The sequence below is a fragment of the Crocodylus siamensis genome, chromosome 6 (genome assembly GCF_052110815.1).
Source record: "Crocodylus siamensis isolate JL-2025a chromosome 6, ASM5211081v1, whole genome shotgun sequence".
NCBI lineage: Eukaryota > Metazoa > Chordata > Crocodylia > Crocodylidae > Crocodylus > Crocodylus siamensis.
This window is the reverse complement of record NC_143400.1, coordinates 72,302,027-72,327,080: the sequence shown is the minus strand read 5'-3', so window position 1 is coordinate 72,327,080 and position 25,054 is coordinate 72,302,027. Positions and strand designations below refer to the sequence as shown.

The window sequence follows — 25,054 nt, the reverse complement described above, 5'->3', positions numbered from 1 at the left end:
TGCCTGTCAAAGATGGCAGTCAGTCAGTGGCAGCAGGATCCAGGGGAAGCCGGTGGCAGGACCCCATGGCTGAACAGCAAGAACTACTGCTCCCCACCCCCAGCCCTCCTCACCACCTACCCTTGCACCCCAGCCCCCAACAAAAAGCCTCTGTGGCTTCTGGCCTTGCAACCCTGTGTCTGTTGCCTGTTTCCCTCTCCCTTCCTCTATGTGGAAAGTGAGATAAGATCAGATGGAGGGAGAGGGGAAAACAGCTGTGATCAGCCCAGCAGCTGGGAGCTGCATGGTGCTGGCCAGGCTAGCCTGGAGTCAGAGCAGGAAGCAGGGAGGGGGGGACAGAAGGTAGTGGGGGATGGCAAGGGGGCTGCTGAAAGCAGGGGCAGCACAGGGAGCAGCAGGGGGAACAGCGTGGGGAACTGTATTTTATGCAATCACCTCTAGATACACTTCACAAACACATGAATCAGTACAAAAGTATTTTTAAATAAAATGAAAATATGTTATAGTAGATCTCTTATTTTTTGGTATATGATTTGGGGTTTTTTTCTGGTTTGAAGACTGTAGCACCCTTCCTCCCAAAAGAAGTGCTTTGGGGCAAGGGGAGGAACTTCCGGTGGTAAAGGTCAAGGGTTGGGGCACAGAGCACCTGGTCTCAATATGGTGACCAGGGGCAGGGAAACTGTCAAGGAGCAGGGCTACCTATGTGGCCTTCAATAGCTCATCAAAACTTGGTAAGCGGCCTGCTACTCAAAATAATTGCCTGCCCTTGGTCCATCCCCTTGCAGCCACCCTTCAGGTAGTTGAAGACTGCTATTAAATCCCCTCGCATTCTTCTCTTCTCCAGACTAAATAATTTAGCCCAGTTCCCTCAGCCTCTCCTCAGAAGATGTATTCCCCAGTCCCATAACCATTTTTGTTGCCCTCTGTTGGACGCTCCTATTTTTCCACATCTTCTCTATAGTGGGGGGCCCAAAACTGGATATAGTACTCCAGATGTGGCCTCACTAGTACAAATAAAGGGGAATAATCACTTCTTTTGATCTGCTGACAACACCCTAATGCAGTTAGCCTTCTTTGCAACAAGGGCACACCATTGGCTCTTATTCAGCTTATTGTCCACTGTAACTCCCAGGTCCTTTTCTTTTGAGCTCCTCCTTAGCCAGTCAGCCCCCAGCCTGTACCAGTGCATGGGACTGTTCTGTCCTAAATGCAGGACGTCACCCTTTTCCTTAGTGAACTTCCTGAGATTTCTTTTGGTCCAATCCTCCAATTTTTCTAGGTCTCTTGGAATCCTCCCCCTCCCTTCCAGCATATTTACTACTTGACCCAGTTTGGTGTCATCCACAGACTTACTGACAGTGCACTCCATCCCATCTTCTATATTGTTGATGAAGACATTGAACATAACAGGCCCCAGAACAGAACCTTGGGGCACTCCACTTGATACTGACTGCCAGCTAGACATCAAGTCATTGATTACTACACTTTGAGCCTGACACTCCAGACAGGCTTTTATGCACTTTACAGTCCATTCATCCAACCCGTACTTCCTTAGCCTGCCTGCAAGATTGTTGTGAGAGACCATATCAAAAACCTTGCTGAAGTCAAGATATGCCAGATCCACTACCAGCCCCACATTCACAGAGCCAGTCATTCCATCATAGAAGATATTCAGATTGGTTAGGCATGGCCTGCCCTTGATGAATCCATGCTGATTTTTCCTGCTCACCTTCTCCTCCAGGTTCTTAGAAATGGATTCCTTGAGGACTTGCTCGAGGATGACTAGTCTATAGTTCCCTGAATCCTCGTTCTTCCCTTTCTTAAAGATGGACACTATATTTGCCCTTTTCCAGGTGTCTAGGACCACACCTGATCACAGATTTTCAAAGATAATGGCCAGCAACTATGCAATCACATCAGTCAGCTCCCTCAGCACCCTCGGGTGCATCATATCTGGCCCCATGGACCCTATACACATCTACCTTTTCTAAATAGTTCCTAGCACTGTTTTTTGCCACTGTCAGCTGCTCACCTCCTCCCCAAACTGTGTTGCCAGGTACCATAGTCAGGAAGCTGACCTTGCCTGTAATATTCTAGCACTTCAGGGATTCCTTAGTTTTATACTTTGAAGTCTTTGAAGCTGTTTTGTAATCAGCAAGTCCCATTTTCAGTCTTTATTTTTAGTTTTAAATGTTTTTTTATTTTTTGTTTTTTAAAATAGCTACAATATGTAAAAAAACCCACAAACAATTCCAGTAAAGATATATTGGTACTGATATTCCAGTACCAATAAAGATAAAGTACCAATTCCAGTAAAGATACATTGGTATTATGCCTAACCTTGCTGTGGTTATGCATAACTCAGGAAGGGTGTGGTACAGTGCTGTGTCAGGGGCACTATCTGGGGTCCTAGCTGGGCTATTGTGAATTTATTTCTGATAGCAATAACTACAAAATCCAGCTTATCCTGGTATTGAAATTTGGTTCTATACTGATATGAGCCATCAGATTACAGGTTGTTTTGTGTCATTTTATGCATCTAACCACTGAATGAAGACCCATCCTATTATAGGAAGAGTAGGACTTTCACAAAAGGGGAAAAACCTAATAAAAAAGCATAATTAAAGCAAGGGTTTTAATACAAATAAACAAAAAAAGAATTGACATTGTTTTCATCAATTACAGCACAATTAAGCCTATATGGAGGTTCACTGTTAAAAAGCTCAAGTGCTTTGCCCCAGTTTTTGAAACTATTTGTTTCAAAGTTTTTATAACACCCAACCACAGATTTTGAAGGTGAGGTTATGACCAAAAAAATAAAACTTGAACATGTAATTAAGAACTGTGCCATAATGTATGCACATATTACCTCACTGATTTCTGAGGAATGAATCAAGATCCATGGAGTACTCACATGGGCAGTTCTCCACATCCATATGTATCCATATATTTGTTCTTGGGCTACTATTTATAAAGGTCTTTGATTGCCAGCCTGGTACATTTGCTACATAAAAGCTGCCCCCATCCCCAGTGCATTCTGAAGCAAAATTAAGAACAAACAGGCTGCTTATAAGACAGGGAGTCTAAATATGTCATTTAAAACTAGCTAATTTGTGTTGACAGTATTCCTTAAGAGAGCAAGTCTTAGAATATTTTAGTTGCTACTCAGTTTCTTTTTTAAAAGCTGATTATCATCAAAGTAGCCTAATGGAAAATGGCAAGAACAGAGTGGTAAATCTGCTCAAATATATAATTATTCACAAATATTTTACAAAAGAAGTTGTCAACAAAAATATATGGCCAATAAAGGAAAATTGGCAGCTTCTTAGAACATTTTTGGAGCATGGATTGGTAACTCTAGTCTCCAAAGGAAAAGTATTCATTTTCCTTTGGTCTCACTAGGGAAATAGACCTAACAACCCCAATGGCTCCAAAGAAAGGAGTGCAGGTTTACACATGGACGGAAACAAGTCATATTCTCATTCTACCCAGCCAAGGTACACCCTGCATTAATCTATTAGCACCTCCTCCTACATATCTCACACTTGCAGCCTGACATTTTACTACTTAATACATGAGGGTATTGAGAAATGTAAGGATCTCTGGATATGAGCAACAAACACATAAAGAAACTAGCATTTTAATATTAAGAAAGCTAATTTTTGTCCTAGATGCTTATGAGATTTATTATCCATATGATTTGCAGGCTCTTCTTCAGCCTGATATAGACACAAAGTAAAGTGCATCTACTGTGCAGAAATTAGGCTGGAGAGAAAACTCAGAAAGGTACAAAAGCCAGACTCCCACCCAGCATTGTCCATGTATTTCTATATTTGCATAAATTGTACATGCATGTCTATATTTGCATAAATTCTGGAAAGGGGAGCTACTGGTGAGGAAGAGAGGCAGAATCCTCTGCACATTACATGCTACTGCAAAGGAGTGGACAAAACACTGCTAAATCATTCACAAGATAATGCTTATAGAGCTGGCAGTACAAAGTGTTTTCAGTTGTCTAAAGCTGTTCTGGCAACTCTCCATGATGAATCTAGTAGCCTGTGGAGCTGGGACTGGAAGTGGATGCAGCACAGGGCAACCTTAGGTAGGTACATCAAACACATCTCCTTCCTTCCAGCAACCATCTGTGGGATTACCGCAAGTTTTTACAGGCTCTACACCTTTTCCATACACATACTGGGTTTGTACTGTGGTGGATTTTTTGGTGGTATTTAAAATGTTTTCACCTATCTCCTACTAAAGTAGATGGAGAGGCAGACTGCGATTCCGTTTAGGTGGATATTTGTGCTCAAATAATTGGTTGCATTAGCTTAAAAGTTGATTTACAATAAAGACATTGTGTTGCAATTAGCAATCCACTGTTATGAACAAGGTAGCTCACCCTTTTCAGAGCTCCTGTTTCAGACTGTCTGCAGAATCTGGAGGGTACATTGTGGGTTTAATCTTCCCCCTGTCCCCATCTGCAGAAGTTACCCTTATCATTGTAGAACCTAAAACCTTATTTTTTAAAACAAGGGCTTAGAAGCTGAAGCATTTTTGCAGAAGTGATGAACATCTTTGCAGAAGTGATGAACATTTTGATGAACTTCTGAGAAACCTGCCTGCAAGCTTCTGAGGAACTGCAGCCCTAAGGTACCCCAGCTCTGCAGGCTACCTCAGACCTAGGCAACCCCAAAGCTTTCAGCAAATGCTGCAGGATCTGGAAGCCTCAGCAATTCCAGCTCCACCCAGTGCTCAACTCCTGGATCTGCAGGAGGGAGCCTAGATGCCCCAAGAACTTTAGCTTGAGGTGAAGCTCTCAGGCTAGGGACAGAAGTTACATATAAACCAATTTAAGTAATCAGAAACTGATTTAAACCTGTGACAGAACAAAAGTTCAGTGCATATAAACCAGTTTCAGAATTGCTGAAAATGATTTAAGATATACCTGGTTGAATGTAGTATCAGACTTAACTGATTTGGGTCAAACTAATTTATGAAACTTCTGTCCCAGATCCCTTCCTGGTTCAAATTAAATCACAGTCCCGCAGCATCCCAGCATGCTATGCATCCCTGTGCTGTGCTGCCTACTCCAGTAGAGAAGGGTTGGGGGAGGGAAGATAGGGACTACCTCCCCAGGCAAACCCTGGCTAGGGTCTGAGGCCAGGGAGGAAGGTGAAATCCCCCTTCCTTCAAGAACAGAGCTGCTCTGCTCTGCTAAATTTACTGTTGGCTGTGACTGTGGATTACAAATACCAGAGGCACCTGGAAGCAGGAAGAGGGAGTGATAAGCAACCCTGCAGAGTCCTGCTGCAGTGATTCTGGACTGCAAATTTCAGAGACTTCAGGGGCAGCAGGAAAACCAAGTGAACACACAGTCCATGCTGACAACATGCCAGAGAGCCATGCTCTAGTGCTCTCCCCCCACACACTTATGGCCTGAGCTACTGCAGGCATGTGGCTGTATTTCCTGAATCAAAAGTGAATGTCTATTTACTTGTTAGTCAGTTTAATCTCTGCATCTTAGACTAACCTGCAAAGACTGAATCAATTCAGTCTTAGGGTCTTTAACTGCCTGTATTTAGCCCCATAATCTACTACAGAACTAAAAGTCTGGAAACCCTGAGGAGCTCTTACAGCTTTCAGCTTCCTTTTCAGAGTCTCCAAGGCCAGATCTCATCAGAGTCCTGGCTTCTGATTCAGCTGTGGCTCCCGCCTTAGTTTCAGTGCTGTGGAAATATAAGCCTAGAAACTAAATCAATTCTGACCTTCCAAGGGCTGTACAACACCAGTCTGATTATGAGTGGAGCAGATATGCAATGGTGAATCTTATACTCTAACAATGCTGGATGTAAAGAGTTGTATTTCCCTTTTAAAAAGCACTTGTAACTTATGCAGCAATATGTTACAAAGTAACTAGCAATTCTCATGCTTTTCACACTTACAATGACGGCTGTATTGCAGAACCAGATTATTTTACAAGACAGTATTATGAACTGCAGCATAATTGTCCAATGAGTAGACTAGTCTTCTTTAAGATTGGAGTGGGGTGGGGTAAGAGGGTTGTTGCTGTTTTTTTCATGGTTTTTAAGAACTGGTATGTCCTTAAAGTATCAGACCCTAATAGTGCCAGGATGCCTGCTAATGGGTTTTATGCTAATTATAAAAGAGTTGCTAGAGTCCCTGGTGGGGGGAAGACAGGGAAGTGAAAAGGGATGTAACCATATTTCCTCAAAGTTCTCTCTCTCACTCTCAATTAACAGGACACCTGCAACTAAATGGGGCTTCCATATTTTTTTGCATTATTGAAAAAATATATATAAAAATGTAAAAATTGTATAAATTATTTAAATGAAGAAGCTATATGCTTCATTGTTCCTAGACTAAATGGAAGCATCATGAAAGGCTAAATGGTGTTTCAGGCATTTCAAAAAGTGGATCCCATAGTGGTCATTTGAGACTGTATTGGTGCTTTTCCAAGAACATAACTGAGTGCATGTGGGGGAGGATTTTTATGGTAATTTTAGGATGAAAGAGGTTAGGTTTGTTTGGCAATATCTTTTATTGGGCCAATAATATAGTTGGAAGAAATGTTAGACAAGGTTTGGGACACAAAATGCCCTCCTCAGTAACACCAAGTAAAATAATGATTTTTCCTTAAATTATGATGTTAAACAACAGTAATTGTTTTATAGTAGGGCTGTCCAACTGGAAGTCCATGGGCCACATGTAGTCTGCAAGGGGTTAAATTGTAGGACTGCACAAAATTTCAGGTGGTGATTCGATTTGGAAGAGGTTCAGCCCAATTCGGTGGCCAAATCTCTGAATCCAAATCAAATCAGGGGACCAATTAAAAGGTCCAATTCAAAGGTCTCCAAATCTTTGGAAAAGATTCAAAGAGCTTTGATGATTCAGACAGTTCCCAGTTGCTGCAGCAGGGGGCTGCAGCTGGACTCCAAACTGGTAAGTAGGGCTGGGGGAGAGGGGACTGGAGGAGGGGACCATGGTGGGACCCCTGCCAACCCCAACCCTCGTCTGATCTGAAACACCAGTCTGCAACACCACCCGACCCCTGACACCCGTCCACTCCCCCACCCCAATGGCTGCCCCACCTGCCCCATCTCCCAGCCCTTTAAAGAAAAGCCCCCCGTGCTCATTGGGTGCTGCTGGGCAGGGGGATGATGCCTGCTGCCCCCCACTGCCCCAGACTGCCATGACTCTGGCACTTTAAGAAAAAAAAAAACAGAAAAATGTCCCAGGACTCTCCACTCCTGCAGCAGCCTTGGGGCTTCAGGAGGCTCGTGAAGAGACCCAATGTGGCACAGGGCAGTGGGGGGCACTGAGGATCACTCCCCCCACCAGCAGGAATAGTGAGTCAAGTGATTTTTCTTGTTTTTTCTTAAAGGGAAAGAGGTGCAGGGGGGGTGGGGCAGCCATGGGGGGGGCTGGGGGAGTGGGGGGGGGCGGGGATCACCCTTCTACCCAGCAGCATATGATGAGCTGGGACTTTTTTTTTTTGAAGCACCAGGAGCTGGGGCAGGCGGGGCAGCCATTGCTGGGCTGGTGGGGATGCGCCTGGCTGATTCAGAGATACAGAGATTTGGCAGCAGCTGAATCTCAGATTTGGCCAAATTTATTTGAGACAGTGTTTTGAATTGCTAAATCTAATCACTGTCCCCCGAATTGGCCGAATCTGAATCCAAAGCAAATACTAGCCGCTTCATACAGGCCTATTAAATTGTAGCCACTAGGCTGTCATTCAGCTGCCACTCTCCAGCTACAGCAGCAGCCAATGTATCCAAGCTCCTCATTCCTCCAACTTCTGCTTCCTGCCCTCACCACAGAGAATGGAGCAGTGTAGCTCAGGAAGATGAGAACTAATTCAAATTGCATAGAAGGGGAAGAGGGGAAAATCACACTCCCACAAGGCAGCAGTGAGGGCGGGGCAGGTCCATTGAAGTGAGTGGGTGGAGCCCATGAGGGTGGATGCTGCAGCAGGGATGGTGGGAAATCATGCTAATGTAGTACTACAGTGGAGGGTGGAGGAATCCCATAGTGGAGGGTGCCCACAAAGGCACATAGAGCAGTGGGAGGAAGCATCCATGAAACATACAGCCTAGTGGTCCTTTAGCCTGCCCAGTGTGGCCAGATAGCATGCAGCCCCTGCTGGTGTGGCCCCTGGGGGCTTAGAAATTGGATTGGTCTGGTTTTATAGCTCAGGCTGCAGCTGCTTTGTTCCCAAACATGAGGAAATACATTTTGTGCCCCAAAACCCGTCTAGCATCTCTCCCAGGTGTATAGCTGGCCCAATAAATGATACCACCAATCTAACCTTGCTTCTGACATCATTCCCTGGACTGCCACACCATGCCACTATGATCCTCCTTAGGATGAAAGGCAGGAAATAGAAATGGGACACAATTTCCTCCATTCCATTCAAATGCAATTGTTGCTGGGATATTTATTTGGTGTTCTACAAAATCTCCCATAAAATCTTTCTGCTAGCATGCCAAGATGAATGAGAACTTGTCAGCCAGGATAGGTTCCAAAGTGGGAAATGCCAGGGCCCCTTTAACTTGAAGTATTAAGGGAGATAAGATTTTAAAGAGTTCTCACCTTTACTTACAGAGGTCATGTTTGCTTAACCAAAAAACACAATGTTAACATTAACCAAAACCTACTTTTTGTTGCCATTGGCTTTGCAGAAACTTTGTAACAGCATAAACTGTACTTGAATGGACACTATTCACATAGAAGAGACACAAGAGGCTACATACACATACAAGTTTTCAGATACAGGCTGACACTCCTCATAGGATATACCTGGTGGGAAAACATGCACCTTGCAGAAATAAATCATCTCCCAGATAAGAGTCATTCTGAATTCCCAGAATGTAGCTTTCCTGTAAAGCATCACCACCATATTATCCTCCTCCCCTTTTAAACAATTCAAAGCCTGGGGACAACTCAACTCAAAAAGGAGGAGGGAAAGGGAGAACACACACCAAACAGGATTTAAGAGCTGTTTTTCTTCTTTCATTTTCTTTCTCTCTAATATATATTTTCAGAATTCAGCCCTTGAACTATCCTCAGAAATCTTGACATACAAGTATGTAGTTTAGCAACAACAATCAGGATATGTTTGATACATCTCCAAACATGCAGAACCATAGAGGTAATAGACAAAAGCATTGATGATGTGTAGGGGTTGCACGCGGGTGCACATGCACTCCCTGAGTGTGGTGGTGCACCCCCTTCAAAAAAAGGGGCACCAACACTGCTGGCGGCACCCACCATATCTCTCCCCTACATCTGATCTGTGGGCGGTTGCTGCCCACCAGCCCCCTTCCCCCCACCATCCCCACTGACAGTGTCTGCAGGCAGCCCCCAATTGCCACTGGTTGCCACTGCCACCACTGCTGGTGGTATCTGCAAGTTGCTGCCAACTGCTTGTTGATGCTCACCATCCCCACCCCCTCACCATTGACAGTGCTGCAGCAGCCTGCAGGAGCTCACTGCTTTTCACCACCATGCTCCTGCTGCTGACAGGACCACCATCGCCTGCCGGCAGAGCTTGCTGTTCCTCCCTTCCCCCCACCTTCCCCTCGCCTCCAGGGGCATGCAGCATTCATGGACAAAAGTTATATTCCTTTAAAGGAAACTGAGAAGAGAGGGGGGGAAATAACCACTTATGAGCATATGTCAGCTGATCCAGCATAGTTGTTTCATGTGTCAAATCCTATTCTACATTAAATAAGAAAATCTGGGTTAGCTTTATACCAGAAAGAAACAACTGTTAAGCAATAGCAGGTTAGCTTTCATTTATTACAGGACAGGGGAGACACACAAACAATAACTGTGTTTCAGCCTGATCTGTTGTAAGTCCCATGAGCTCTTTTCTATTGGACTAATGGGGTTTTCTGAGGGAGAAGTACAAGAAGAGTTCAGTAGCACCTACAGAGTAGCTTTGTACTGATAACATGAGCAGAAGAAGTGAGGATTGCATTTGTCATCCACATAAGCATTTGGCTCTGCCCGTCTTTTTAACATTTCACCAACAGCTTGCTACAATTAACAGAATATGTTTACAGTTAACTCACTTATCTGTTCTTTCTTAAAACATGTCACCCACCCTATCTCTCCCCTACATCTGATTTGAGATGGGCCTTTTATTCTAGGTTTCCCTAATGAGCTCATTAAGGAAATGGAGTTGACTTGTCCTGAATGGATGGCTCACTGACAGGTCTTAGCTGCTTTCCACTAGTTCTAGACATACCTAGGAAGGTGTATTATCTACCTGCACATTTGTAAAGAGTTGTTCTTGTTTGTGAGACTGGCTAGAATTGGAAGAACTCAATACAGGTAATTTTAATTATTCAAAACTAGTAAATAATTTCTGAAAATACCCATTAATTGTCTGTTTACGTCTTGAGCTAAGCCCATACTGGGGAGTTAGGCGTGTTAAGTCAACATTCAGGCATGACTGGTATTCACAGAACCCAGATTCACTAGCTATCTAACTCTGTAGATACCCATATTTCACTGATAAAGTCCCTTAAGTCAGCACTTGGTGAGTTTTTCAAACAGCAGGCCGAAGTGACCCAGACCAGGTCTGAGGCAAGCAGGCACTAAAACTTGGTTGCTGACACTGGTGCTTTTCCCTGCTGCTGTATCTCCCAATCAGCCTCTCTGCTACCAAGCTAAGGCATAGGGAAACCTCTCCTTGTGCTGGAATGTCAGTGAAGCCACCCAGCTCTGCGGGCTAAATCTGATGGCTCTGTGGGCCGTAGGCTGATGATCTCTGCCATATGCCCTGCCTAATTCTTGATGGAATAGAACTGTCTGACATTTATCCCATGCTGAAGCCTGCTACAGATTCATAAAGTTGGGGTACCTTTAATTAGGATATCCAAGCAAGGGGGTGTACTTTAAGCAAGTGTAAACTTGTGTAGGATGTACCCTGGAAAAGGTAGTTCATTGTAGCAAGAACCTGATCCTTCAGGTTACAGAGGTATTCTCATGGCTGTCTGCAAAGTCCAGTGTAGTGTCATTTAGGGTACAGATGGAACTGGCATTTGTTGCATGATCAGCCCCCTGAAAGTGGTCTACTGCTGTGCTGTGCCACAAGTGCATGTCTGGAGAATGCTTTAAAAGTGCTGATCCCATGGCAAATTAACTCTCATCCAATGAGGGACCAGATGAAAGTGCTCAAAAGTGGAGCACCTTAGGTCATTTCTCCAATTCCTACAAGCAATCAGTGCTGGGCTGATGCAACCCAGCCTCCCCCACAGTGCTGTCCACTGGGGGAGGAGGAGAGATCTGAGGGCTGAGGTTTGCCCAGCCTGAGCTGTAGGAGAAGTGGGTGGATTGGAACCCTGCCATCCCCTAGTGCCCCCACAGCCCCCTTCCCATCCAGCTCAGGCTGAGCAAACCCCAGCCTGCATCTTCCCTGCCCCAGGCCCCATTCTGCTCCCTCCCTGCAGACAGCATCAGAGCTGGGAGGGGAGGGCAGGGTTAGGGGAGAGAGGCTGCAGGCAGGAACCTCCTCCACTGGATCAGCTCCAAAGTGGAGCTTGCTCCTCTCCCCAACCCTGCCCTGCCCCAACAGTAAACATCTGTTGGGTCAAGGGGCTTGCTTTAACTCATAGAGCTTTCTGTAAGTATCATCAGTTAGAGTGGGGAGGCTGCACATATGTCAGTGCCTGTAGAGATTTCTGAGCTAGCTCTAAACCCCTGTCCAGGCAGAGCACTATGTTAATATGGTTATAAAGCTTTGGCTAATTGAGGAAGCTCAGGTATCTCTTCTTGGCATGTATTTCGCCACGTAGAAAAATTCTCACTCTTTGTGGTCCAAAGTTTATTTAAGTACTCTATAAGCATAAGCCAGTTTCAATGATAATCTGAAGCCTCAGCTCCCCAGAATACCCTATAGTTTAGTGTGTAGGGAAATCTGGGTTCAAATCAGGCAAAGGTCTCCCAATCTCAGGTAAGTGCTGTCACTATTAGACTATTGGAACAAGAGAAGAGAGGTTCAGTCCTTTTCTTGGCTGTGCTTCCCCTGAGAAAGGTTGGATCTGGCTAACATACCCAATTCCAAGAGAAGGTTTATGAATCCTGTGGAGAGAAATGCCAAATTAGTTTTGAGGGGCTAGATTTAGACCCTACCCCTCTATGCATCATTTCCAGTTGACTAATTTAGGTGGCCCCCTGCTAAGCTGACTGTGGTGAACTCCCTCTCTTATATATCTAACTTCTCCCATACTTCGTACCTGGATGGTGGAATAATTGGTTTGACTTCATAGACATTTGGGCTGGAAGGGACCCTGGAGGATCATCAAGTCCAGCCCCCTGCCCCAGGGGCAGGAAGTCAGCAGGGATCATAGGATCCCAGCAAGATAAGTATCCAAAGGTGTCTTGAAGGTGTTCAAAGTGGGTGCTTGAACTGCCTCTGGCAGCAGTCTATTCCAAACCTTGGGGGCTCGAACAGTAAAGAAGTTCTTCCTTATGTCCAGCCTGAATTGGTCGTGGTAGAGTTTGTAACCATTCAACCTTGTCATCCCTTGGGGTGCTCTGGTGAACAGACATTCCCCCAGATCCTGATGAGCATCCCTGATAAACTTATAGGTGGCCACCAGATCACCCCTGACCCTGTGCTTTTCTAGGCTGAAAAGGCCTATGGCTCTCCGCTTCTCATCATAAGGTCTGTTTCCTGACCTTTGATCATGCACGTGGCTCTCCCCTGGACTCTCTCAAGCTTCTCCATGTCCTTTTTGAATTATGGAGCTCAAAACTGGATGCAGTACTCCAGCTGTGGCCTCACCAAGGCCGAGTACAATGGGAGAACAATGTCCCAGGATTTGCTTGAGAAGCATCTATGGATGCAAGCCAGTGTTTTGCTTGCTTTAGTAGCTGCAGCATCACACTGAAGGCTCATGTTCATCTTGTGGTCAATCATGACCCCCTAGACCCTTTCCTCTGTAGTGCTAACCAGCATAGCAGTGCCAAGCCTATAAAGATGCTGCAGGCTTTTCCTCCCAAGGTGGAGAACCTTGCATTTTTTGGTGTTGACCACCATCAGGTTCTCATCCACCCATTTCATGAGCCTGTCAAGATCTGCCTGGATCACCCTCCTATCCTCAGGTGTGGATGCTTTACCCCAGAGTTTGGTGTCATTGGCAAACTTGGCCAGCCTGCTTCTGACACTAATGTCCACATCATTGATGAAGATGTTGAACAGTATAGGCCCTAGGACAGAGCCTTGAGGGACCCCACTGGTGACTACACACCAAGACAATTGGCTTCTGTCAACCACCACCCTCTGGGTCCTACCATGAAGCCAATTCCCCAGCCAGTAGATCGTGGTGAGGTTGAGACTACAGTTAGCCAGTTTTGCCAAGAGGTGATCAAAGGATACCAGAGTGAAGGCTTTTTTGAAGTCAAGATATACGACATGAATCTCTTCCCCCTTGTCCAGGTGATAGGTCACCTGGTCATAAAAGGAAATGAGAGTGGTCAAGCAAGACCTACCCACAAGAAACCCATGCTGGGTATCCCTCAGGATATTGCCATCAGCTAGTCTGTTAAGGATGGCCTCTTTGATAATCTTTTCCAAGACCTTCCCCAGGATAGAGGTCAGGCTGATGGGCCTGTAGTTTGCTGGATCAACTTTCTTCCCTTTCTGGAAGATTGGCACCACATTGGCCTTCTTCCAATCTTCAGGCACTTCACCAGAGCACCAGGTTTCTAGGGAAATGTAAATCTATAATACTCATAGCTTCATGCAGTCAAGTGCAGTGATATTCCTAAGAGTAACTTAAAAATGAGTTCTCCTGTGTTATGGCTGGCATGAAAAAGTGATTCTTTACTTGGCCTCCACTTTCATTGGATTCTCTTTTAATCCAAAGGAACCTGTTTAATCCCAAACTGTCTCTTTTACCTTTTATTTAACCTTACTTAATAAGTTAAACCCATTGCTATACAATTAATGCATACTACATTAATTTTAAAAAATAACTTTACTGTGAAGTTATAAACACTTTGTGAGTATTTTTGGTTAGCTACTTAAATAATTATACCCCTTTCTGTAACATAAGTGACATGAAAACAGAGATGTCAGTTTGAAGATCCACACTTCAAAAAAGGACATGGACAGATTGAAAAGAATCTAGCAGAAATTATTAAAGGCCTGAGAAACATGATTTATGGGGAAAGGCTGAAAGAATCTGAAGAAGAGAAGACTGAGCAGAGATTTGATAACAGTCCTCAACTCCTTGTGGTGATTAGAGAGGATGCAGATGGGCTTTTCTCTGCGGGCATATAACTAGGAGCAATGGCCTTAAGCTGCAACAGAGGAAATTTAATTTGGAGATTAGGAGGAACTTTCTGACCATTAGGGTGGTCAAGCATTGGAACAGGCTACCAATTAGGAGAAAAGCTGTGAAATCTCCATCCCTGGAAATTTTCAAGAGCAGGTTGGACAGACACTTGGATGCAATAATGGAGTCAGAGGGCTGGGCTAGATAACCATGTGACCTTCCAACACAACTTTTCTTTGATCCTCTGATCTTTTTTCAGAGTTATTAAGTGCCAAGAATTTACAATTTACACAGCTGCAAACTCTGCAAGATCATTGAAATTATAAAATGGTAACAGGCATGGCAAATCTAGTCTAATCTAAGACAGCTAGACATACAGGATTTTTTCTTTATTTAAAATAAACAAGCAAACAAATTATTACATTAAAGAAATGTGGCAAAAAGAACATTGAATGGGAAAGGGATTTCCTGAATCAATTAATCCAGTTCCGTATTATCACAGACAATCATTTCATAAAACACTTTAAATTAATTTATGAATCTCTATCTTAAAACAAGTTAGGTTTCTTGCCCTTGCAACTCCTACTAGAAGGTTGTTCCAGCAATACTTCTAATTTCCAACCTAAATTTTTCATTACCAATTGAAACCCATTTGCTTTTGTGCCTGTATTCTTTTTTAGCTTCAAGAGCTTATTTCCCTCCCTGGCGATTACTCCATGATGCATTCACAGAGAGCAATCTTGTCCTTCCTTAGCCTTAATTTTCTTAAACTCACCCACCCAAGCTCATTTAGTCTCCTCTTCTCAGATAATCTCTGCATTCCACTGATCATCCCTAGTACCTAGTACTTCATTTTTTCCATCTGAATACATCTTACTTTACCACAGGTGAGCACAACTGTACATAGTATTTTAAGATGATAGCTTAGTATTGCCTGGTACAATGGCATTTATTCTTCCTTTCCTGTCCTGATACAATGATGCCTGAAATTATTTTGTCTTGTAAAAGGACACATTGCCTTGGGGGCTCTTATTTGTCCTATGATCAACTGCTGCACTACAGATTTCCTCTTCCTCTGCTACATCCAACTGATGTACTGTTCACTTCAATCTAATTTTGCTTAACTCAGTTTTCAAGGTCACCTGGTTTTTTCATATATGACATTCTAGCCTCTTCTACATGGCCAGTGCTTCTCAACTTTATGATGTTGGCAAGTCTTAATAGCACGCATCTACTGGTAATGTACAGGTCATCAATAAAAATACTAAATGAGATTAATCACAAGATTGGCTCTTGAGAAACTACACTAATAACCTCATCCCACTACAACTTCTGCTTTTAACACAACATGAAGTCATCTCTTCTCCATCTTCCTTAAGTATTTTACAATTTCTTGTCCTAATTTCTATCTTCTCCATTTTAATTAGTAGTTTTCCATATAATGTTTTTACTGAAACCCAGATAGATTAGATTTATTGTGTTAACTTTGTCTAAATACACAATGATCTTATTTAATACATATATCAAGTTTATGTGTCCCAATCTATTTATGGTTAACCTCCTGTTGATTTTATTCCATTTCTCAATATCCCATTTATTCCCATTTCCACTAGTTATTCTTTCCTTTAGATATGTTTCTAAATCCTTGCAAGCTGTCAAGGTCAGGCTAAAAGATCTGTGCTTGCCTGAATCATTTTCCCCCTTTCCTCTGTATATGTTTCCATGCTTTGGTGATATTTTTGTCAAGAACCCATAAATATTCTATGTTGTATCACATTGTTTTAATTATGTTCATGTCATCAATTTTCATGATGCTTTACAAGCTTAAAATTTATTTTAAATGAGAAAACTGGACACGATCCCTATGAAATCACAGCTCCAAATGACAGAATTTGGCCTTAATTTGACAGATTGATGTGTGGGTAAAGCAAAAACAAAGATATTCTAAAAGGGCAACAGAAACTCCAGCTGTTTTGACTTGAACATCATTATATTCAGTCACCCTCATTTCCTTCACACTTGTCCACTGCTCCCTACTGCAACCATTGTTTATTTAGGTGATGATCTAGACAACCATTTTCTACTCCATATGTGGAGACAAGGCAATAAAAACTTTTAAGTATACCCAGCAATTAAAGGCAAAAAACCTTTGCCTGTTGTCACAATATCATCACTCAAAGTGAGCGTCAGAAAATGCAACAATCTTTACCAAGAGAAAGAAAAGCTTCCAGCATTAAAAAAAAAAAAAGAAAGCCAGAACTATATCCCAATTTTGTATCCTCAGACCAGCAAAGCTCATTTACCATGTAGCCTTAACATCACACAACTGGCTCTTCTTGAAGATATCTATTAATGACTTGAATACGTTCTTTTTGGGAAATGGGTCATTTTTGTTCCTGTTGTTATGCATCTGTAAAGCACCAAGCACATCATCTTCCATTTGTGGAGCTCCTAAATACTTCTGCAATATAAATAAATCAAATAACAACATTCTGCCTCTTTTCTTGCCATGGGCAGGCCTTCTGGGCGCTGCAATGTTTACATTATCTAAAACTCTTAAGGGGAGGGAAACCTATTAAATGTACCAGATCTGAGGTGATGTCAACTGGACATTTATATTCTTTAACTATTTCTTATTTTCATTCTAATTACTAGAAAAGATACAAACAATAAAGTCCTGTCTTCAGACAGGAGAGCGAGGAATCCTTGAAAAAATAGCACTTTAGCAGCACTCCTTCATCTTAACCTGGAGGCTAAGTTATAAAAAGAAACAAGGAGGAAGACGAGGAACCAACCATGTTATATGTTAATGTTTTTTCAGGGACTTGAACGGGATATATAATATGTTCACTATTAGACGTTAAGGTATTTAAATAATATTTATACCCTTAAATGTAGAAGTTCAATTTAAATGCCTTGTAGGTGAATAGAATCTAACTGTAAGACTGTTACAGTGCTTGTATTACCATAGCCTAAGAAAATGAGGAATTTCAACCGAACCTACCATGCTTCCAACAGTGTAAAGAAGTAATATGACATGTCCTGCCTCAGAAAGTTTACAATCCAGTTTTATGATGAGGTAATCATGCCAATTTTATTTCTTAGATAAGGATGTAATGCAGACATACAGATAATTGAGCTTAAGTACTAGCTTCCTCTTGGCGCTTGTACAAAATTTGGGACTCATTGAATCTCACTGAATCTGAAAGTTCTGATATAATGCAAAACCAATGCAAGTCAGAAAAGAACAGTACTAAATAATAAAACATCTCAGTAAAACATAACAACAAGTTCCCATGCACTTCCACTCAAGTGCATAAGAGCTCAAGTACTCTGGGCCAATAAATACCAGAGGGACATTCTTTTGATACCAAGGAAGTACAGAATCTGCTGGTTCACTTTGATCTGTTGTGACTTTATGAACTTCAGCGTGTTGCTGCAAGTCCTTCACTTCATGAAATGGCTGACAGTTCTTTTTGATCTGTCTCTGTCCCATGTGGAAGAGATGCATTGTGTTTATTGCTGAAGCCACCGTCAGCCAAAAGACATGCACACTTCCCAGTTGGTAAGGGAGGGGATGACTGTCAAATAACAAAACCCCTAGCTGCATGCTGAGAGGGAAAATAAGGAAGAGGCAAGAAGAAGAAGGTGGCAAGTGAGAATCAAGAGAAACAGTGCTTTTAAAGTAGTCAGTCAGACTTGTCTGCAAACTTAAAAGAGATAATAAGATATTAACAGATATTCCAGGAGAATATGTTGCAACCTGGAGAATATGAACATGAAAACAATATTCCATGTACTCACGGCCTCAAGGCTAAGTCACTCTAATGCATCGTGCTAGGAACTGAATTTGTCAAAGTTAAAAAAAAATCTCACCTTTATTCAGAGCCCAGCCATATAAGCTGCAATGTGGTACTCCAGTGCAGAGCTCTCTCCCCACAAGTTTCCCATTGAGTAATAAACCGAATTCAAGATTTTGGTCCTCATCTTTCGGTCCCCCAAGAACCTGGCCCAAATTACTCAATCATGTCACTGTATGCAATTCATTACTTCAGAATGAAGACCTTCCTAAAATTATGGATTCAGCTAAAGTCAAACTCTGTAAAGCAAGAAATTAATTATCCCAATGCAGCAGGCCTTAAGTAGAGAAGGTCTGTCAGTGAACAACCTTAACTCCTTTCCTCTCATTTCATACAACCATAATTCCTTTTCCCCTTATTTCCCTCATCCAAAAACTCACAATAGCTAATGGGAATTAATTGCGAGTACTCACCACTTTCATTTTTAAGTGTAGCTGTATTCAGTGGCAGAAGCATTTGCTGGAGCATGTTGACAAAGCTATAATTGTGCTGTGAGGCAATCTGGGAATGCTGTGCCATTCTGGAAGTGGAGATGAAACCTCTCTGCCTGACTGACCCTAATGTGTGATTAAAGAGGTACATGTGTCCCTTGAAAGATCCACTATATCTTCATTTCAGTACTGCATTGTGGGAGCTATGTCAAGGACAGGCATAAGGGTCCTTTTGCCATATTGTCAGCAGTCATATGGGAAAAGAGGTTTTAATGCTGAGTATGTGGAAGTACAGTGTTAAATGGTATCATGCACATGATGCTGAAGAGGTTTGGGTTTGACTGTAGGGCAGATATAGGTAGCTCCTGTTCAGTACAGTTCTAAGGCAGAAAGCATGGATCTTAGGTGTATGTTGGGGCTTAAAAGGGGGGTGAAAATGGCATGTTAGGGTTTAAAGGGGTTGAAAATGTGAGGAGGGATACCTCAACTTGTTTTCTGATTTCCAAAAGTTCAAGTTTAACTGAACCTGGCATTCTGAAGGGCACAAGGTGCCCATGACAACCTTAATTGTACCTTAATGAAGATTTTTGTCAATGCTTTTATGGGAAGTAGTGGTGATTCAGACAGTTATTATTAGTATGTGGCTTTGTAGTTGAGACAAGCCTGAGGCTGGGTAAAGGTAAAGAATGCTGGGCAGAGTGGAACAGGTAGTACGGTTCTATACAGAAATGGTAGGAGTGTGTCAGACAGAAGTGCCAGTGAGTCATATGCATAGTCTACATCCCCCAAACCTGGGAGTTTTATTATAAAGTGGTTACAATAATTAAGCACGTAAGCGCAATCTAGTGCATCTCTCTCCTCCTGTACCCTGACATTATATAGCTCCCCTGCTACCATTTTCAGCTGACCATTTGCTTCCTGTCTCATTAAGCCCTTAGTATATAAGAAGTTGCTTTTGGCTGTCTGGTACCCTCTTCTGTTTTTCTGTATGTGAATATCCAGATAGAACCCAAAAGGGGTGCTCCCTTCTTTGATTGAAAAGCCTTAGCAGTACACCAAACCAACCTGCATGCAACCTGCCCTGTCTTAGTTTCCTGCCTTGTTCAGCCCAACTCGTTAAAAAAGGTATAATCAATTATTCTGAAATCAGTATTGCACAGATGTAGTTGCACTGCTTCTTGTCCAGGAACATATAGAGATGTGGAGAATGGTACTGTTAGGCTGGTAAGCTCGCAATCCAGACCTGGCCTTTGGGTTTAGAACAGGGTTACAGATCAGTTTCCCAGGTAAGTAAATCTGTCAGCCTTAGGAAAAGTTGGAAGTATTTGAGGGGAAAAACTATCTGGCTCAGATGATCCCAAATTTGGATCACTAGCCCTATCCTGCAGTCCACACCAAATTACAAACATGGATTTTACAGCACTTAAAAAATTTAACCTTTAAACAGTTTTCAGAGGTGCAAAATAGCTTGTTTACCTCACCATGATGAGAAGGCGCGCCCATGGAGATGAATATAGTCTGAAACAGAAGGCGCAGACAGAAGTGACAATTTTTGCCCAAGCTGGCCACTGAAAGTGCTCTACACCTGTGACCAAACACAAATGCATGGCTGCAGAGCACTTTAGAAGGGCCCAATCCCATGACAATTTGAACCCTTAATGAATGAGAGTTCAAATGAAGATGCTCCAAAATGGAGTGCTTTCAATAACTACAATGCTACCAGCATTGTCTTCAGAATGGGAAGGGCCAAAGGGAGTGGAAGAAGCTCAGTCTGGTGTTTATTCAGCTGGTGCTAGAGGGTGGGGCACGTGGGTTGGAGCCCCCAGTCCACTCACTCCATCCTCCAGTGTCAGCTGGGCAACCCCCAGAATGAGCTCCCTCTGCTCCCTTTCCCCCCTCCCATTCTAAAAGCAGCACCTGGAGTGGGAGGGGGATGGGCTACTGGCATTGCTATGGGAAAGTGGGTGCAGGCGCATAGCTGCTCTAAACAGCAGCTTGATTCCCCAGTAGCAAATTGGGGAATCAAGCTGTTGGGTCTGGGGGATCATTGTAACTCATGGTGTTTCCAGAAGCTGTTTTTTTGTTTGCGCCTTTAATTCTGAAAAGTGTGACCATATCACTTTGGGGGATAAAGTGACCACCATGCAGGGAGCAACATCTGGGATGCAGTCCTGGACAATCCACAGATGGCTAATGGCAGCTCTGAAGTTGGTAGCAGTTAGTTAGTTTCTAGGCTGTGCAGATTGGCACATGTAGGAGAGAGTGTGGGAATGAGGCACCTCAGCCTTAATTGCCTAACTCACCCAGAAAAAAGTCAGTCTTAAAATGTTGGGGGTCCCCCCACAGCAATAGTTGTAGTGTCATCTTTGGAATGTTACATTCCTCTCCCCACCTTAAACTTGAGAGAAAGAGAGATTGGAACAAGAAAATTTCCCTAATTTTAAGATTTCTGTCAAGAGTAAATTCAGACTGAGACTGGCTGGGCAGGCATCAGGCACAATGATTTCTGTATGTTGCCTTGAGCTGTGCACTCCAGGTGCAAACTGGTAGGCGAATGCAAGTGTAATCTGTGCAGTTTGTGAGTGTTAGATTCATTCCTGTATTGCAAGTTTAACTCTTTCATGAAAAGTATTTTCAGTTTTGTTGCCTGTGAGCAGTTCACTCATTTGTGCTAGTGCTCAAGGGTGGGGGGGGTGTATTGGAGCCCCCTCCCCCCACCTCAAGGGTGCTCCAATACACCTACCCCATCCTCCAGTGGGGGCTGAAAAAGCCCCGGATTAAACTCCTTCTTCTTCCTTTCCCCCCTCCCATTCTGAAAACAATGACAGCTGTCAGGCAGCACTGACAGAAGTTACAGAAGATGCTCTGTTTCATGTAATGAGGGTTCAGATTTTTGCCCAATCATTCATTTTTAAGTGGTCTGTAGCACTGCACTTGTGTTTGGCCACAGTTGTAGATCACTTTCTGTGGCTGGACCTGGTGGAAATTGCAATTTCTGTCTGCACCCAAAGTGACTGTCAAACTAAAAAACTTAGACTTGTATGTACAGCAGGCAGTTTCTTTGGCAACAAACCCTTGACTATTTCCAGAAGGGCGTCTAAAAATTATTGCTTTCAGAAAATGAAAAATTCACTGATTAGATCTGCCATTTCTACAAACCTCACTGAAGTACATGGAGTAAACAAATGCCTGACAGAAAGGAGAGAGGAGAAAGAAAATTACAGGGGCTACCCTGTGTTCCTTTTATATATTCCCTAAGGTAACACAAATGTTACCAGGATGGCAGCAATTACAAGAACTAAAATAGATAAGATATGGCCTGACCCAAAGACTACTGAAGCACCTGAAGTCTTTCCAGACCTGGTAAACAGTAGTTCCCACTTTAGGATTGGATTTTTATGTGAGAAAATTGCTGTAGAAATCATAACTAGAAATATGAATCCATGAACGTAAACCTATACCTAACTATTGGCTAATCACAGAAACAGTGTAGGTGCAAGCAAGGCACATTCCAGGCTACAAACTCAGATGCTGTAGAAGCAATTAATCTAGCTACAAATAAATGGTTGCTACATTCATATAATTATAATGGTATGATTAAGTGGGAGATTGAGAAAACTAGAAATTAATATGCAGTAATTTCACAAGTGATGGAAATAGAGATGGCTGAAAAGCAGAATTTTTAATTCAGAGGATTTTCCCCATCAATTTGGTTTTGCTTTGAATCAGACCAAAACAATACAATGTATTTTCAGGTGGGCTACACAATGAGGCACTTCCATTTTGTTTGGAAAACTCAGAAAACCTACAAAGTTACAATACTCAGTGCTCATTAGAGTGGGCACAGAGGCATTTACCTGTGTAAGTCTGAAGTCAGACAGAGGGCAGGATATAGCTATACCTTATAGACTAACTGAATCAGAAATGCACAAGCTTTTGTGAGCAAGACTTCACTTCATTAGATGCTCACAAAAGCTTATGCAGCTCTGATTCAGTTAGTTTGTAAGGTGCATCTCTATTCTGCCTTTATTTGAATGGGGTTTTGTTTGTTTGTTACACCATGGGCTCTCTCTAAATCCCTACTGACTTTTGTCATTCCGCCTGCCATAACTGACCAATCAAGTCTCCTGACACTTCTTCTTTCAGTGTGGTTGCACTTTGGTCTTACATTGCCACTGCAGCACTGTGCATGAGGGATCAGTCAGTGTTCATTAGCCGAAATGAATGTAATAAAACATTTGTTTACAATGGTTCTTATAGACTTCATTAAAAGTTGGGCTCTATTTGAGGTGTTGTATAAATACAAAATAAAGAACACTTTTGCCATCCATTAGAGCTACATTCTAACCAGGGCAGATGCAAGCATACAAATAAGAAATTAACAATAATTGAAAGTTCAAAACCAATTTCTAAGCAGCTAGTTCTCTACACTCCCCACCCTACCCACCAAAAAACCCAGAATGGGCATGTCCCAATGAACATACATGTGCATTTCTCCAGGGACAAATAGCAGCAGCACGTATGTGTGCCGCTGCTACTTGTCCATGGGGAATGACATCACACATGCTCTCTGCAGCCTGGCAAATTGCCCCAGGTGGGATAGGAGAAGCTGGGTCCAGCACTTACACTGGCACCAGCAGCCTTACCTGGGGTCCTGGGGCTGCAATGGAGGTGATCTGGGTGTGCAGAGCACGGCCAGAAACTGGATCATGGCTCTGGCTAGCCAGGCTCCGATTTGGGGCAGCGCACGTTGTAGCCATGTACACTTGTCTCACTTTTTTTAAGCATTATTTTAGATACCAGGATTTCCTAGTATCTAATTTCACTGTGTTCCACATGCAGCACAGAGAACCTTTTCACGTGCACTGTGTGCGTTTTGTGGGGCTTCAGAATCCTTTGGATTGCCACAAAACACATGTTCCCGCTTGTCTGGACGTGCCAATCTGTGTACCCACACTTGACCAGGTACCAAGCCCCAGTCAATCATGCAACCAATATAACTTTCTTTCACTTCACTCCAGCCCTAGAAGAAGGGATTAACCTTAAGTCTGGAAGGAAACATAGAAACAAACAAAGAAAAAAACCATTCCAGAAGTGATGGAAATAGAGATGGCTGAAAAGCAGAATTTTTAATTCAGAGGATTTTCCCCATCAATTTGGTTTTGCTCTGAATCAGACCAAAACAATACAAATCAATTTTTTTTCACAAATTTTAACATTTTGATAACATTTGGTTGCAGTAAACTTCACAAACAAAATGTCACCTAGGTTTAATGTCTCTGAAGTAAAATAGCTTCCTGGCCCCACCAGCTGTCCATAGCATGGACTGTCAATTTGTGCCAGACCCCAGGACTCTGTCCCAGAACTTTCAGGCTCTGAGTATCAACTCTTCAGCACAGATTGCCCTTTACATGGATTAACCAGAAGTTTTGACAGGAATTCCAGGCAGACCTGACTAACCAAAGCCCTCTCGGTTTTCCGGCTCTCTGCTGTGGATAATGTAACCAAACCTTGCAGCAGCTCTCAGGCCTTCTCAGGATCTTATTTTCCCATGGAGAGCTTGGAAGTTCCAGCACTGAAGACTCCAGGGTCCAGGGTCTGAGATAGACCCACCATGCAGGCTATCCCAGGACCAGGCTTGCTCCACAACTCAGAACCTTGGACTGGACTTGAGTCTAAGAATCCCCAAAACTGAGTTGTACACAGGTTATGTAGGGGTTCATTTCCATTTCATTAACACAACATTTCAGGCTCAATGAATGAGCATTTTCCAACAACACTTTTTTTTATCACCAGGCAGTAGTCAAAAAGCACTGCTGCCAGCTGATACTTGCTATGGAAGGGATAAAGAAAGGGGCTCTTAGCTGATTCAAGGGGTAGAGGCAAGCCCTGCATCATATATGACAAAATATAATAAATAAGAATATTTAAATGCTATTATTAAATTACGGTATAAGCAAAGGGAAGGACTTCTGAAAAATATTTTAAAATCTCATTAAGTTATCTTTAAGATCATAACTCCAAGGTATAGGGGAGGACCTCCACACTTGTGGCCCTCTCTAAATAACCCAATTCTGAGATAGAAAGAGACAGAAAGAGCTCTTTCCCATGACTGTGGAATGCCAGAGGAGGTATATCAAAATACATAATTTACAGGAGTGAAGTTAGATTTCTCTAACTTAGATATCTCCTAAACTGATAGCACTAGCTTTTCTTGTATGGTGAAACGATATTTCAACTCAAATATTTCCTCAAAATTGGAAGATAAAGTGTTAAGATGGTTCGTTACTCTTTACAGCCATGGGTGGTATCTTCTGATGCAGAATGAATAGTGGAAAAAAAAGTATGTTGCAAACTTTGACATTTGTAGTTACTGAACTGAATTTTTGTTGCTGTTAGTTGAGATCAGTTTGAGTTGAGCAACATGCTTATCTGTTAGGAAAATAACAGT

At 42.8% G+C, this 25,054-nt stretch overlaps 1 long non-coding RNA gene across 1 annotated transcript in view; it reads right to left on the bottom strand.

Moving 5' to 3' along the window:
• Positions 1 to 18,626, bottom strand: part of LOC149862997 (uncharacterized) — a 63,421-nt gene extending 44,795 nt beyond the window's left edge. Inside the window, exon 1 of the long non-coding RNA XR_016443093.1 lies at positions 18,586 to 18,626. This is a non-coding gene — a long non-coding RNA (uncharacterized LOC149862997). The remainder of the gene's footprint in view (positions 1 to 18,585) is intronic.
• Between the last annotated feature and the right edge of the window lie 6,428 nt (positions 18,627 to 25,054).